The sequence below is a fragment of the Pogoniulus pusillus genome, chromosome Z, assembly GCF_015220805.1.
Source record: "Pogoniulus pusillus isolate bPogPus1 chromosome Z, bPogPus1.pri, whole genome shotgun sequence".
NCBI classification, from domain to species: Eukaryota; Metazoa; Chordata; class Aves; order Piciformes; family Lybiidae; genus Pogoniulus; species Pogoniulus pusillus.
In genome coordinates, this window is record NC_087309.1 from 104,663,960 (window position 1) to 104,682,121 (window position 18,162).

The window sequence follows — 18,162 nt, forward strand, 5'->3', positions numbered from 1 at the left end:
TGAAAACTGCACTAGTTTAACTTCAAAAAGGAGGAGCTGTCGTGTAGTGCAGACCTTCAACTCCTATCCTCAACAGCAACAACTTTCTGCCCACAGCAGCTGAGGCATCAGCTCTGAGTGGAAGAAAAATAATCTTGCCCTAACCTGCAGTCTGGTCCATTCAGTCATACCTCCAGTACCACCCATACACTGCAGCACAGATATAACTTTGCTTGTAACACTTTTATATCTGCATTGGCTATTTCACTTCTGTTTTAAATGCAACTTTTGTAAGTTGAATAAATTATACAGGCTTCCTCTGTTATAGCAAACTGATCTGCTTTAACGATGTTAGCATTTACATCAAGAAGCTGTGGTCTTAAGGTGGACACTTCTTACCACTATAGCAATGCTTTATATACCATATCTACTCCTATACAGGAAGTATGCACTGAAAAAAAAACCAAACACCTATGCAAATATAAACCAGCTTTGAATAGCTATACATTCCTTTACTCTCAGGAGTCAAGCTATTCCAACAGAGGTTTAAAAAAAATATATTAATTAATTAAAACAATTCTTGAGAGAGAGGGACCTACTGGAAAGAGTCCAGTGGAGAGCCATGAGGATGACTGGGGAACTTGATCATTTTCCCTATGAAGAGACACTGAGAAACGTGGTGCTGTTTAGTCTGCAGAAGAAGAGATCAAGAGGAGATCTGATCAATGTATACAAATATCTGAATGGTGGGTATCAAGTGGATGGGGCCAATCTCTTTTCAGTGGTCTAGAACAATAAGACAAGGAGCAACAGCTACAAACTGGAACATAGAAGGTTTCACCTCAATGTGAAGAGAAACTTCTTTACAGTGAGGGTGATAGAGGACTGGAACAGTCAGCCCACAGAAGTTGTGTAGTCTCCTCCTCTGGAGACTTTCAAAAGCTGCCTCCATGCATTCCAGTGCGAACTACTCTTGGGGGCTCTGTCTTGGCAGAGGGGTTGGACTCGATCTCTAGAGGTGCCCTTCCAATCTTTAAGGTTCTGTGATTCTGTAATAGTTGCTTTAATCTCTAATGAAAATATTGGATTTCCTAATTCAACTAAAAGAAATAAAAATTAAAAAAACCCAAAACAACAACCACGCACAAAAAAAAAAAAACCACACCAAAAAACCCCCAAACAAAACAACCAAAACATCCACAACCTTTCCCCAACATTTTAATGAATCACTGTTTTCCACTACTTTTACACGGTTAACCCTCCAGGGGGAGTGACCTTGAACCTGACCCTAGGTGGTCTTGACCCCTCCCCAGGGGTGGGTCTGAACAGGTGATTCATGGTTAGCCCACTCCCCCTGCCTGTCTAAGAGTCTATAAAAGCAGAGGGACTTCCTGTTTCTCTTTCCCTGCACTCCCTGCTTACCAGCATCACCATCCTGTTCCTCTTTGTTTTACCACCTGGCCATCACCCACGAGGCAGAAAAAGCCATTAGCATCAAAATCAGGTTGTACTCACACATTTTGTATTTGTTTTCCCTCCCCTATACCTTTGTAACTTTCCTACCTCATACCTTTTTAATTTATTGTTAAACTTTTCATTTTTTTTAACTTCCAAATCAGAGTGTATTTACCTTTCCCCTCTCTACATCTCATTTGTTTCTTTTGGGAAGGAAGGGGAAAGAGGTAAGGGCACTCTAAAAAAATGTTATTGGTTCTATCGAATATATTTGAGTCTCTGGAAATTTAAATTAGAACCGAGACGCTACTTCTACTCAATTCTACTCAATGCATCCTTTTTTTTTTTTTTTTTTTTTTTTTTTTTTCACAAAATGGAAAACAAATTGCTATAAAATTTCTCCCATAGACAAAGGTTCATCTCCCAGGCTGAGAAGTCCATTCTTCTTTTACCCTGTTATCTACCACTACTCCCAACTCCCTTAGAAAACTAAGGTGAAAAAATAGAACAGTGTTAGTCTCTTTCTCTTAGACTATTTCACCAAGAAACATTGCAAAAGAGAATACTGTATTCAAGTTTATTTGCTTTCTCAGTATTTTCAGATAATGGGTGGACTTAGTTTTGAGTAAATTCAGGTAAGAATGCTTGAGTTAGGGAACAAACAGCTGCAAACATGAAATATTTGATAGTTTTCACTCTTTGACCTTAGTGTCTGGTAAAGGACATTATGATTTAACACATAAAGGCACTTGAGTAAACCCCAGTTAGGTCAGATTTGACAAGTGAACAGGGATATCAACACTAATCTTACTTGTTAATGTACTTTAAACTTTCTCTTGCAATTCACCAGCTTCTGTACTGTCCTATGATTATCCAGCCTAGGTTTTAATGAAACCTGATTATCATCCTCAACCTAGAAAAGCTGAAGGAATGAGCATATCCCATAGTAACTCCCAGGTTCAGACTGCTTTAATTTCCCCAGAAGCCTGACCCTAGATATTTTAAATCCATGCACACCTGTGTCCCCAGCTCTGCAGCACCCTTCAATTAGTGATGATGAATAAGCTGACAAAGTGATGTTGTCACTGCACTCTTTCAACCCTAGTGCAGCTGCTGCATGTTTGATAGGTGAGTGAAGAGTGTCACAGAGCTTTCATGCACCTTTTCAATGAACATAGTCCCTGGTTTTTACCAGCTCTTCTCCCCTCCTTTTGTGTCCATGTTAGCCTCACCTAAAGCTTTGCTGAAGAAATGATGCCTGTGTAATGTGCTGCCTTTCTTGCAGATCTATAATGAAAATGCAGGTTGCTAAGCTTCCATCTTGAGCAAGGCACAGACTGAGTCATTGGTTCCAGTATGCTAAAGCTAGTATCTACCCTTGACAAAGGCATTTGTGTCATTAGCCTCACCAAAGGCTATAAAGTGCAAAAATAACTGCAGCCTTGTGACTTACAGGTTCTGCAGTTTGAAAAGAAAAATGTGAAGGAACATCAGAGATTTGAGCTTAAAGAAAAGAGTATCTAGCAGAGCAAACTCTCTCACTCTGTCAGGATGCTACTGACATTGCCGTAATTCACCCAGATATTGTCAGTTTACAAATTTATAAAGCAGATAAGGCTTTAGACAGTTTTGTGAGTATATAGAGTTGTTCTTTTAACACTGCAGCAGCAAATAAGGTTCAGGTCTTTAGGCACGTATAAACCGATTTTCTTCAGTTTCTAGGAAAGAACTTTGCACACCTTTGAAGATTTTATTTTCCTTTCTCTCCTAAACTTTTCAATTCTGACTCATGGCATTAAACAATGCAACCTTAGAGTTGCATAAAAGTCAGTTTTAATATTTGTCCTTTCTTGCACATTTATTTTCAGAGTGTGAAGAGTGAACACCTGACAGGAAATATAAATATGAGGTCTGTATTTCTACTAAATCCATGCTTGATAAAACAAATTGCATCTCTCGGCACATGATGGAAGTGCCATGTCCATGATCCATTCCTAGCAAGACTCCCATCAGTTTCTCCAGCAGCAGTTTCACCAGAATGGAGACCAAAATCAAAATGGAGAAAAATATTGGCTGCATATCAACTAGTTGTAAATCTGTTGCTAATACCACTAGCACTGGTATCTCAGACAATGATTGCAAGACATTCATTCCCCTTGAAATCCTAGAATATTTAATAATTTCACAAGAATCATTCTAAACAAGTATGTGATCTAATTCTCCATTTCTACAGAAAATAACTTAAATATGAGACATCTTTATCAATCTAGTGAGCAGATAAAAAAATGCTTCCTTAAAATCTCATATCTTTCAAATTTTATTTCTGAAAGTTAAGAATTCTTTTGTTGACACACAAGCACTGTGCCACACAAATGATGAAATCAGGAGCCGGACTTTGCGTACAAGCTTCTTGCAAGTAGGTAGATTAAGGCAGTGGTCACTCTTCCTCTGTTTTTCATGCATTCTGGGCAAATGGAGCAGAAGGACTATCTCCCCACAGTCTAGATCTAACTGTACAACATCAGGCTTGGAGAAATATCAGATGTAGGTTTCTCTGAGAGTTGCTCTTAACAAATGCACAAAGGAAGGGCTGCCACCCAGAGGAGGGGAGGCCAGGACAGGGAGAGAAGGGACCCAATACGGCCATATGCATTTGGGTGGGAGGACTGTGGAGCCCTGCCCTGGGTAAGTAGCGCCCTGGCAGAGATGCTGCTAGGACTAAGGGCATCTCTGGAGGAAAGGTCCTACACTTTCAGCAGAATCAGGACTTTGCCTCATCAAATAAACAAAACCTTCGCTAAGGATGCAAAACTGAACATTTCTGGAGGTCTAATTTTACCTTCAAAATGTTTTGACAGAATTGAAACAAAAGCTTTTGAAAAGGTAAGGTGGAAAACAGGAAGTTTGTAATTCAGGTTGTCAACTAACTAAGCTTTCCTTTTTGGGAATTATTTACTACACAATTGTACAGCTAAATTAAATATGGTGAATGGATCTCTCCTAAGGGGATAAACTAAATTAAACCAAGAAGAATCCAAATTTAATTGTATTGCATTCTGTATAATAAGCAGCAGAAATTCCTTATCCTCACTCAGTTCTTTACCTTTGGTAATAACAATTCATCAATTAGAATTTGTTTTTTTCCATGTTCAACCAAAAAAGGTGTATGTTGAAGATAATAAAAGAAAAAAAAAATCTTTTCAATCTTCCTGCATTTTTCATGTGAAGGTTACACAGTAAGTTAGCAAAAAGTCTGGCAATTTATAACACCCATTATAAACATTCTGCATCTCCTTGTTTAAATTATCTGAGACTGAAATATATGATCTAATTAATAAGATTATATTTTGCCTTTAAAAAAATTCATTAAGATATAAAAGGTGACTCCTTTTACATCAGCCAGATATGAAGCACTGGAGTTATTAAAGTGCATTCACACTCCACAAATAGACAGATACTTAGGCATGTCCTGAGATCCAGCAGCTTTGGTAAAGAGATGTTGAGGACCTCTGCCTTTTCATCATTGCTGGTGACCAGCTTACATCTCTTGTTTAACTTCTAGTTTTTCTCAGTTTAGACTAGAAAAGGTAGGATAGTGCCTCAAAATTCCTGGAATCTGTTTTCAAGAAGCTAAAGAAATAGCACTCATTGAGGTCTGGGCATGTCCTGGACTTCTGTGATTTATCCACAGCATATACATAAGTAAGTGACAAAATAAGTTTGTCAGTGCATGCACATATTAGTAGTGGACTGCTCACATATAGTCATAGAATCATAGAATGGTTTGTATTGGAAGGACCTTTGGATACTGGAATGGGCTGCCCGGGGAGGTGGTGGAGTTGCCATCCCTGGAGCTGTTCAAGGCAAGATAGGATGTGGCACTTGGTGTCATGGTCTAGCCTTGAGCTCTGTGGTAAAGGGTTGGACTTGATGATCTATGAGGTCTCTTCCAACCTTGATGATACTGTGATACTGTGACCTTTAAAGATCATCTGGTCCAACACCCCTGCATCATCTTCAAGTAGATCAGGTTCCTCGAAGCTCTGTTCAACCTGATCCTGCGCGTTTCTAGGGATATAGAAGATATGGGTGAACAATTAGAAAAACAAACAAACACGCAAAAACACACAAAAACCAACCAACTAACCAAACAAAAAGCCACAGCAAACCTGTAACATCATTTCAGGTTATTGTTACTGGAGGAGCTTGACAGCTGACAAGAATGAAAAAGCATTTCATCTAGTGCTTTCAATGTCCTCATCATTGAACAAAAACACTCACATGGTATCACTGAAAGATTTACTAGTTTTACAAGCTCTTCGAGATGTAAGATTTCATAAACACCTTTTTTGTCTGAAACGTTGACATTTTTTAGATTCAATTATTCTGCCATTACTTTATGCAGAAAAAGATATAAGCTAGAGTAGGTTTGCTCCCATCATCACCATTCAAGGAATGCACATTATGTTAGGAGCCTGTATGTGTAGTACAGATCAACTAACATGTATTAAGTCACATATTATGTGCTCATGGGGGGAATATAACTGCACATGCTTTGCCAGAAATGCAATCATCTCTTAACTAAATTTCAACGCTCCTGCAGAAAATTAATATAGTCCACTCATTTTGTTATGCTTTGTGGAGGAAATACCACAACTGAGAATCCTACTCTTGTTGAGGCATACTATTTTGCTTGCATCACATAGATCTAAAATATCTATATTGGCAAGTTTTATATTCAGGGAAAAAAGTGACACTTTGATGCCAGGAAACTTTAAAGTACACACTTTTCATCTATATATAAGGATAGGACTTGCAACTGTGGATTTTGGGCTGAAGACATCAGTTTTGAGTTTGAACTTATGCTTCACAAACACTAAAAGTCAGCCCACCAAAGTGTGTTCATTGCCTGGCAGGTCTCACAGTATCACAGTATCACCAAGGTTGGAAGAGACCTCACAGATCATCAAGTCCAACCCTTTACCACAGAGCTCAAGGCTGGACCATGGCACCAAGTGCCACATTTAATCCTCCTTTGAACAGCTCCAGGGACGGCGACTCCACCACCTCCCCGGGCAGCCCATTCCAGTGTCCAATGACTCTCTCAGGGAAGAACTTTCTCCTCACCTCCAGCCTAAATTTCCCCTGGCACAGCCTGAGGCTGTGTCCTCTCGTTCTGGTGCTGGCCACCTGAGAGAAGAGAGCAACCTCCTCCTGGCCACAACCACCCTCCAGGTAGTTGTAGACAGCAATAAGGTCACCCCTGAGCTTCCTCTTCTCCAGGCTAAACAATCCCAGCTCCCTCAGGGGCTGTGCTCAAGGCCTCTCACCAGCTTCATCGCCCTTCTCTGGACACGCTCAAGCACCTCAATGTCCCTCCGAAACTGTCTCACGACACAATACAGCATGGTTTATTCTCACTTTTTTTTACTAAGTTCATCTTCCTGTGTTACTTAAAAGGGCCTTCTACCTGCTTGTGCTAGTTAGAAGCAAGCTGGAATGTTTTGGTAGAAGAACTAGATAACAGGCAGTAAAATGAAAAACAATTGTGTCTCCTTCTCTCACAGTCACGCTGAGAACTCTGGGAAGAAGAAGTAAACTTTCTCCATTTTGTCTTTCACTTCTGCCTTTGCCTTCAGACTTAGTCACATCTCATTAACCTTGCTCCTACTAACCTTGCTCCTACTAACCTTGCTCCCTAACCTCTTGGCTGCACCTCTCTTCTTCCTGAGAACTGGGGTAAGGTTGAGAGGGCCGGGAGAGGTGTTGGGGTGGTTTGAAAGCCCCACCTGGGGACTCAGGTTTCTGGGAGGGGAGTTGTGCTTTTGTATTGTTTATCCTTTGTATATTTCTGTATATAATTGTATATAACTGTATATATTGTAAATAGCTGCTTGTAAATTCTGCTAGCTGTAAATAAATTGCTTCATCTATATTCCTAGAGGCCGTCTGAGTTAGCTGGGGCAAATACAAAGTGTGGGGGGGCGGGTAAGAGCCCAAACCATCACACTGCTACATCAACTATCATCTAGACTTCTTCACTAGCATTACATGTAAGATGTCTCCTACTCTAAGACCAGACATACCCCCTAATATAGAAATGTATCTCCTTGTATGACTATATATCCCTTAGCTATTTGAGTAACTTCCTTTATTGACTTATTTTGATAACTTACAGCTCTTATTTTCAGCAGAATTAAAGTCAGAAGAGACTACTGGATTATGTTTCCTAACTTTCTTGGTCTGCACACTGCTGTAAAGTCTCACATAAGGTTTGTGTACTGTAAGTTCTGAGATTTATTTAGAATCCTATGCATTTATTTAAATGATAATTATTCTTTAGGACCATTCAGAATTTCTTCCTACTCAAGTATAGTGAAACTGAGCAGCTGAAATGCTGAAATAAGCTGAGGGATCTGGCAAGCATCTTCCAAGAGGACCCCATCAGCAGGGTATTAATTCAGCAATAAAATACTGAAATGGTCTTTCCCCGTGCACTTGAAATACGAGAAGCTGGCTGAGAACAGATTCTGCCTGACCTAGGTAATTGCTTCCTGTGATGAGACAGCTGGTGCTGCGGACAATGAATATTGTATACTTTGGCTTTAGCAAAGGCACGTGGTTTCTGGTGGCAAAATTGTAGCAAAAAATCATGCAGGATATGGCCTGATAAGTAAATGATAAATTGGTAGATAAATTGGTAGGTAAGAGACTTGATTTTGGGGCTCAGCTGGGTATTTCAACCAGTAGGTAGTGTCATCTAGCAATGGACTAGAGTAAAAACCAACACAACGTTTTTATAAACAACCTAAATTATAGAGCAGAGTACACTTTTAGCAGGTTTGCAATTGATATTTGACCGAGTGGTGAGGGAGGGGTGGAACAGTCAATACTCTGGCTGACATTCAGCAGGACCTCAGGAAGATTGAGAAACTGGCTGGCGGCAGTTGGTCCCCTTACACTCAGTGAAGTCAGATGCAAAGGCCTGCATATGACACAACAGCACAGAATAATTCTGTGGGTCTACACAGGCTGTGAGTCATTTGCCATAGGAGTTTGGCACAAGACATGTAGTTGTCCTGGTGGGCAGAAAGAGTCAGCAGAGCAGCAAAGAATGTCAAGAGTTGGTCTCTTCATTCAGGCACAGCAGTAAGGCCAGGCACTATCTTGCCTCACTGCTTGGCACTGAGGAGACCATACTGAGAGAACATGGTTGAACTTTGGTCTGCTAGCTCAGAGCAGATCTTAATGTACAGGATAGAGTTCACAGGAAAGTTACCATGATGGCTGGACCTGGAGCAGAGTTTCCACAGTGGGAGGTGGAGTGTTCTGGGCTGGTTCAGCATGAGTATTAGAAGGGGTGAGGACAAGGGTGGACATGAGAGATGTTACTGTTATATGCAGCAGGGATAAAGCTTTGGGGTAGGTGTCAGAGAGGCTGTAGAGCCTCTGTTCTCAGACATGTGCAAACACTGATAGGATGAAGCCCACCTGTCATGGCTCTATGATGCCATGACTCCACAAAGGGCTCCATAGTAATGCATTTTCCTGCTGTTTGTCTGCCTGCCTGACATAATACTGATTGTCTAGTCTGGAATCCACACAAGGTTGTTAGAAGCCAAGAACCAAGGAAAAATTTATATGTCCAGTCATTACTGTTATGTTAAAGAAAGTATATGAAATGATGTGAAAAACACACAAAAAACCCACAAACAAACAAAACAAAAACCCCAAACCCAACAAAAATATATGCATACCATAAATTAAAATTAATCAGCATTTTCAAATGAAGTACCTTGTGAGAAAACACTGTACAGATTCCCTGATTCATGTCAGTTTTCTCCTAAACCATAGTCCTTCTTGAGAATGTAGCCTTTGAAAATTTTGATTCCATATAGAAGGGCAGATCATTAGACTTATTTATGCTATTTTCTTCAACACATATTATTGACATGTTTTTAGGGGAAAATGTTAGAAAGATCTGTGTGCAGCAAACTCCATCTTTCATTAAATCAATTTATCACACATAACATTTGTGGAGAGAATTTGAAATTTCTAGATAAGAATCTGCCTAGCATTAATTTATCAGGTAGGATGTTGTGCCCCAAAATATAAGCTAAATGAAAACCTTTAATATCTTGTGCTGGATGTGAGCATAATTTAGATTCTACTAGAGCTTTTCTAATGTATAATATGCATTTCAACTTGTGACTTTTTATGACTTAAATTTCAACCTTCTGTGAGACACCCAGACTATGGGGTTTGCACCTCTTCCTTCATGGAGAAAAAGTCAGTTTTTTCCTTCATGACTCACCCAGACTAGCACCGTGTATGCTGTGATAAAGGGCAGCATTTTGCCTTTCAACATGTGAATAGTCACAGCTAGATGCATGTACCCAGGCCACGTGTCTCGGATAGATTATCACAACCAGGGAACAAGGGACAGCAGGCAAGGGAAAGCATCAATGTGCATAGCATCAATGTGCATAGCATCAGTATACATAGCACAGATGATAAGAGTCCAAGGGGTCAGGGTCTCCCACTTCCCATGCATCTTGCCTTTAAGAAAACCAACTCTAGGAGGAGACAATGAGAAGAGAAATGTGGCCTCACAGCTTCAGACCACAGGCCAAACAAGCAGGGAAAATTTCTTCAGTTGTGTTTGCTCTGTGTTTTCTCCTCCCACCCTCATTTCTGCATCCAATCAGACTCTTCCTAGATTAGCTCTGATGAAGAGATATGCATGTAAACTGTGAATCCTCAGAGACAAATGGATGCTCAGGACTTCCTGGGTGCCAAGGTAAGCAGACTGGTGAGCCACAAGGCCACCAGACCAACTCTCCTGGCAGCTCACAGCTCTGGCCCTGCTAGGGCTGTCATCACCACTGTTTCTGCAGGCTGATCAGTCTTCTGTTCTCATCTACTGATTAAACCACTGATTGAGACAAGTCTGTATGAGGCAAAATTTAAATGTTGTAAGCTGTTATTAAACATTTAATGCCCTGATCGTATCAATTCAATTTCTCTTTTGAGAAGGTCAGTGGCAATGCCAACAGCAGACATGAAAAAATGTGATTTTATTTAATATCATCTTTTAGCTCAAGTCAACTTTACCTTAAATGTTTGTGTTGTACCTTGACATAAGCCTTGATAGTATCAATTATTTATGCAGTATGCCATGTGTCTGAAGGTTATTCTAAGACGTGATGGATACAGGCTTTGGGGTTTAAAAGAAAATGTAAATCTGAACAACTCCATAGCCTCAATATGCAGAGTAAAAGAACAGAAAAGTACCTGGTTAATAATTCAAAGAAATCCTGTGATATAAATTGAACCACTTCAGCATTCTACTGGAAAGTACCGCCATGAACAAATATTGCTGCTTTCTCACTTTTAGTCAGAAGAGATATAATAAAAAATATTAATGAAACTTCAATTTAGCTAGATATCTGAACTTTAATGATGAAATTCACCATTAAACAAAAACCCAAACCATGGGTAGGTTTAGTTAGATACATTTTATAGAGCTTTATTAAAATAATACACAGCACAACACTCAGATAAAAAGGAAAATTACAAAAAGGAAATATGATGATAAACATATTAGTGTAATGACAGGACAGAGATGCTTAAATGTGCAATGGTTGGAAAATTCTAAATTACACCTCCCAACAACAACTGCCTCTCAGCAAGAGCACATATATAAAAATGTCAAGCCTAGTGTTACATACTGTACAGTATTAAAAAAAAACAACAAAGAAAACGAAAAAAAAAGAAGTCTCTATAACTAAATAGATTTATTTAGGGCTGTTTGGGAATTCAGAAGCTCCACAGAATGTCTCAGAGATGTCCACTCCCCAGTTCAGCAAAACATTTAAGAAAACACCTTATATTGGGCACACAGACATCCTTTTTTTGATGACATCCTTGATTAGTTAGGTATAGCCAGAAATAAAGTTAGTGTTTCATAGAGCTATGTGAAACCTCTAAGAAATGTTCAGCATAGCCACAGATTGACTTTGGCTTTCAGGTAGGAAAAGCTGTATAATACCAAGTGTGTTATATATATCAACATTATTCCTTTTAAAAAATCTTTATATAAGCCCTGCCATACTTAACTGTATTTGTCTCTGACCTACAGAGAAGAGTTATGTTCAAGGTGCAGATAATATATGGCCTGATCTTGCCCTTTAATTACTCTCTGCTGCCTTCAATATTAAGCACAAGCTCATTATGAATCAGACAGTGTTAAGCTGCACTGTACAAGGCACAGACACAGTAGTCAATCTAGATTTCTGTGAAGTACATTGAGTACAGGAAAAAAATTACTCTGAAGAGAGACAATCACACATATTTCATAGACAACGTGACAGCTACACCTTTTGTGTACACTCTGTGAGATGACCCCATCTAGCAACACTTACAGGACATCAGACATTCCAAATAAAACAGATGAAACTATAACTTGAATTCATCATAACAACTACTAGCAACTTCATAATTAGTGGACTAAGAGATTCTGGTGAGAGTGCAACATGCCTAAACCAAACATTTCAGGAAAAATATGCATAAGGAGAAAGTTAAATGTGAGAACAGAATTAAAACAATCTTGTCCTGCAGAAAGAGTTTGCAACAATTACATTCTTTTCTGTTTTTACTCAAAGAAGCCTCCGCATACCTTGGAGGATGAAAAATACAGAGTAGGGGAAAAAAAGCCAAAACCCAAAAAAACAAAGACCAACCAAAAAACCTAACCAAACAAAGAAACAAAATCAACAAAACAAAACAACAAAACAAACAGATGAAACAACAACCAAAAAAAAGCCCCAAACAAACATAACAACACTAAGATTTTGGCACAGATCTAAGAATAGAGAGGTGTGTGTGATACATTTTTTTTCTCTTATGTATATGTCTCTGAAATCATCCTGGGAATACTTAAATATTTTAGCCAAAATTGTATTTAATTTTTTTTCTAGAGATAATTAAGATAAGTTGTGCTTTAATATTAATGAGTAGTCATCTTTTATGGAAAGGAGTGTCTTACCCTCTTTCTTTAACACTGAATCATCTACAAGACCCCAGCACCATAATTTGGTCATTTTCAGTGACACACAAAATAATAATTCTCAAGACTTTCAAAAGCTAAGAGCGGGTTAATAGAAAGGGAGCTCGGTGCAGAAGAAAGATCTCTATTGGCCAGATTTAGTGAGGAGCTCCTTTTGATGAGGTTTCCCTCAGTACTGGTGATAATGGATAGTGTTGGAAACTTGGTTTCCAACAGCACCACTTCTGCTGCCAGACCTACCTCCCGAGTCTGGGTCTTGTTCACTCTAGGTTGCTCACATGCCTTGATTGGATATCATTGCAGCTCTCTTCAGCTAAAATAGTCTCAAACAAATTGTCCATATCTTGATCATTGCCACATTTGTGTGATTCAATGGATTCCACAAGCTAAATACATGATTTTGGCATTGCCACAAAGCTGAAGGGCAGAACCTGTGCATGTCAATAATTTCACCTGTTAGTCTCAGCATTTCAGTGTGTTTTGCCTGACCTAAAGTCTACTAACAGTCCAAAGAGGAGTTACTGAAGTAATTAGAGTCATAACTGAGAGATGTCGAGCATTCTCTGCCCTTTTGAGGTTTGGTGGAGTGTTGGGAGCACTCTGCACACTGCAGGATCCAAAAGTTCATCAGCTGCAAAAAGCCTGAAGACTAGCACTAACGCTTTTTGAACTACATCTGCAGCTGTGGTTTCAAGTTTATAACAAATACTGAAATATTTGTAGGGTCAAAGGGAGAGAACACTTAGCTCAGATGGAGGATCATCTTCAAGGGAAAGAAACCAAATAAATATCAACTGCAAGATGATTCCAAAAGATTTGAGTTTTTTCCCTGTTATTGTTGCTGTTTCAAATCATATGCAGACAAAGCCTAGGCTGTACTTTGTTGATATTTGTAGGAGGAGGTTAATTAGTGTTGGCAGAAGTCTCAGCAGCAATGTATAGCTTAGTCATATGGTGCTGTCTACTCTCAGCCTTATAGAAGACAGACAAATTAAAAAAAGAGAAGAGTAGGAAGGAAGGATTTCTTTTCTGCAATCCTTGACAGAAAAACCATTTAGAAAAACAAATACAAAATAATTGGATTCGTTCCCTTTGCTTTCTCTTCCTCTTCTCCAGCTAAGTGTTTGATGTAGCTGCTTTCTTTACTCTTTCCAAGTCTTGTATGTGTTGAGTAGCAATAAAGGTGGCTGTGTCTCTTTTCTCAGGAAACTACAAAAGCATGTTGGGAGCAGTTTCAGTGTTCTGTGCAGTGCAGAGAATGCCTGTGAATTTTTGATAATACAGATCAAGGGGACAAATTAGTCAGATTAGTCTGGATTTCCTCTTTAATAAATCCATCACATCGTACACTATTCTTTGTCTCCAGATTCTTGTGGTTTGCTTCTTTCCACAATAATGACTTTTAATGTAAACATTCTTGAGCATCTTTTCTGTTTCTTCAGAGAAAAATTAAATCTTCTGTAGTGCATTTGCTTTGCAACATGAATTTTTAAAATGCTAAATATATGTTATTGAGCTACTGGTTTTCATGACTTTGAAAACATGTTTGATTTCTACAGTTGTACAAAAAGCAGCTGAACAAAGACTTATTTTTATCTACTTCATATTTGGAAACTCTGCATTCCCTATTTTTCTTATAGATTTCCAAGTCAGGAAGATTTCACCCTAAAGCTGTCGATCAGCTTCACTTGTAGATGTGAAAATATCTACAGAATAAGATACTTTCTTGAAAAGCAGCACCCACGTTATCACCTGTGTAAAACATAACAGCTTATTCCCCAGCCTTATTTAGGTTACTCTGGCAGATTTGTATCTAATTTAGTTAAATTTAATTAATTTCTAAGAACTCCACTGTTATTTATATATCTAAAGGAACTACTTCCTACATAAAAGTCCTGCTTTAAAAGAAAAGGTATACAGCCTCCTTTTGGTAATTATTATATTTTAGAGTACAGAGAAAGGCTCTTCTCACTCCCATCTGCCAGATCATAAATTACTGCAGGGTTTTATACCATTGTTTGATGTCTATTTGCTTAAATCTACACTGCTCCACATCCCACACCCTGTTTCTCAAAGTTGAACTTTAGAATCTTGAGAATTAGTTTTTCATCTCCACTTCTCATGTCCAAAAAAATGTTACAGGTTATGGTTTTAGGGTTTTTTTTTATATATATATATATGTATATATATATGGGTATATAGGTACATATCTGTGTGTGTGTATGCATGTATGTATATACGGATATAAAAATAAAAATTAAGAAAAAACTCCTGTAATGAGTGTTTCCTACATGTTTTAGAGCAAGATATGCAGAAAATGTATGAGTCCCCAAATTATCACCAGGAAAACAGAAACATCTGTTGCTCAGGATAAGAGGAACATGAAAACTAAAAAAGAGTAAAACATGTGAGTACTCATGGTACTGAGTTAATGCTCTAATGAGCATTAACCCCCATAACAAACATGCTGCTGTGGGATAACTTCCTAGCTTGCTGTGGGGCAGGAAAGCAAGATCTTCAGGACCAAGACCATTTATCATCAGCGGATGTTTCTGTTTGTCATGATAGATCACAAATTCTGCCATATCAGTTTAACTCGTGGTCTCTTCCTCTTCTTGTGGGTCCGGGAGTTCAGTGGGTGAGCAAACAACGGAAGGTCTGGCCCTAGCAAATCCTTGAGGGCTAACACTGTGTGTCAGTTGTCTTGTGCTGCCCCTCAACGTGCCTGAATGATCACACGAGGTACAGTGGTTTGAATTCATTGGCCAGAACAATTATGTGAGTGTCTATTGGCCAGTTTGATTTCAAAATTATGTATTTAATGGGGGGTGACTTAGAAACTGAGCCTTTCTGCACTGAGCGTCCACCAGGAGAAGCACCCCATTTGCAGATTGTTAACTGGGAATAACAATGGTCATGTGTTTGCAGCTTGCACTAGCTCAACAGCAGCAACTCAGCTATTCTCTCCTTCCATCTGCCTGGAATATTTTGTATTTTACCCCGAGATAATTATCATGAGTTTTGGAAGTATCTTTGTACAGGAAACTTACTCAGGGACAAAACCATCATGAGTACATATGCTAGAGTTAGTGCTAAGACTCCATGAGAATAGTGGGAATTTTCCTGGTTTTGTGTTCCTATTTTTCCAATTTCTGATGGTTTAACCTGTTTAATGACATATTTATAAATAACCTTTGAGCAACTACTTCCTGTAGACCAAAAATCCAAAGAATCTCAGGGAATTTTCCTGAATCATAGAATCAACCACATTAGGAGAGACCTCCAATATCATCCAGTCCAACTTACCACCCAGCCCTAGCCAGTCAACTAGGCATTAAGTGCCTCATCCAGGCTTTTCTTGAACACCTTCAGGGATGGTAACTCCACCACCTCCCTGGGCAGCCCATTCCAATGCCAATCACTCTCTCTGGCAACTACTTCCTCCTAACATCCAGCCTATACTTCCCCCGGCACAACTTGAGACTGCATCCCCTCATTCTGCTGCTGGTTGCATGGGAGAAGAAACCAACCCTCACCTGGCTGCAGCCTCCCTTCAGGTAGTTGTAGATAGCAATGAGGTCCACCCTGAGCCTCCTCTTGTCCAGGCTAAACAACTCCAGCTCCCTCAGCTTCCCTTCATAGGGTTTGTGTTCCAGGCCCCTCACCAGCTTTGTTGCCCTTCTCTGGAAATGTTCCAGTATCTCAACATCTCTCTTGAATTGAGGAGCCCAGAACTGGACACAGTACTCAAGGTGTGGCCTGACCAGTGCTGAGTACAGGGGAAAAATAGCCTCCCTTGTCCTACTGGCCACATTGTTCTTGATGCAGGCCAGGATGCCATTGGCTCTCTTGGCCACCTGGGCACACTGCTGCCTCATCTTCAGCTACTATCTATCAGTACCCCCAGGTTCCTTTCTTCCTGGCTGCTCTCCAGCCACTCTGTCCCCAGCCTGTAGTGCTGCCTGGGGTTTTGTGGCCACTGTGTAGAACTCTGCACTTGGCCTTGTTAAATCTCATCCCACTGGCCTCTGCCCACCCATCCAGCCTGTCAAGGGTCTGCAGAGCCTGCAGGGCCCTCCTACCTTCCAACAGATTGACACCTGCTCTTAACTTGGTGTCATCTGGAAACTTACTGATGCTGGACTCAGTAATAAAATAATAAAATTAATATTCATATACAATTAATATTAATAATTCCTAATTATTATTTATTTCAACAACAATGTTAAATGAAGATCCATGGGTCTGGCCTGCCAAAGAACTGAAGGAAGGAGTTTTATGAAGTAATATTGGCCCTCTTTTGACTAAAACTGATGAATCAGGATAAAATAACATAAACACACAACTTCAAAACAGATTTTGAGGGTCAGGATGCCTTAGCAAAGCCCTTTGCATAATTAACCACTATATTTTAGTATTACAGTTAACGCTCATCAATATGCTCATGAGCAAAACTGAGAATGTGCTTAACATACATGACTATGTTATTAAACTCTTCTCCCAAATCATGCTAAACATCATGTAGAAGGTAGGGTCACACAGTGTTAGGATGCAAAAGCCATGAAAAGAACATCTCTTGGGGGCAGCATCAGCCCCAGCAAGTGAGCAGCAGTAAAGAGTGCAACAACAACAGCAGAAGTTGGGTAGGAAAGACAGAGATGAGGATGGTCAGTGGGCTGAGCTCTTTTTTCTCCACTCAAGATAGGGATATTGCACCTTATATATATGACCTTTTGCTGGTTTTCGATTCTTTATCACAGCTTTTACAAAGATTCGTGCACCTGGCAGTGCCACATATTGCCCAGGATTTCTTAATCCTGAGGTTGTCTTGCTGTTAGTGCCATTGTCACCAACAATCCCAAATTCGTCATATCTGCAGCTTTAATAAGTTAAACTATTTGATTGTTTAAGCTTTCTGTGTCACTGAGGGCCCTTATTGGGATAGTGGAAAAGAGACTACGTTTATTTTATCAAATGGTTCCAGAGTCCTGGGGCACACATCTTGCCTGTAGCATGACAGCTGCCTAGAATAAAACCAGTTCCCTGGTTTACTAAAAGTGGCACATGGTTTTGGTTTTTTTCACACCTAAACACCTTCTTTTATTTTCAAGTCCTTGACATCTTTTGATTCAGTGTTCTGATGTACAGGAAAATATGGTGTTTGTGCATTGTGTATTATCCATTGTACTTGGCAGATTTTTAATTCAGATTTATTTGTTGCTGCTGCCATTGCACCTAGCGAAAACAGATAAGATGCTGAAGGCTCTTAAGTGACTTAGGAGCAGCAAAAACAGATGGAAAATGTGCTGCAAAGTGATTTAACTCCATCCACAAAGAGCCCTTAGAAGGTTGTTACAGATTCACTGCATATTTTGAGGTAGGCAAAACAAAGGAAAATGAAAATAATGCAAGAGTACAGCAAAAATTTTGTGTGAAAACTGCAAACAATAAAACACAGAAAATTAAGCCTATGCAGCACACCTGATCATTCTAGTGTTACATGTGTTAGTTGTACACATATATCACTGTACAGACACGAAGAGTCACATTTAGCACAATTGGTTTTAAATGTAATCTATTGCTTTATTTTTACAAATTGTATTGCAAAGCACTTACAAGTCTACCACTAAATGCAGTATTACAATAAATAGTTTAATTCA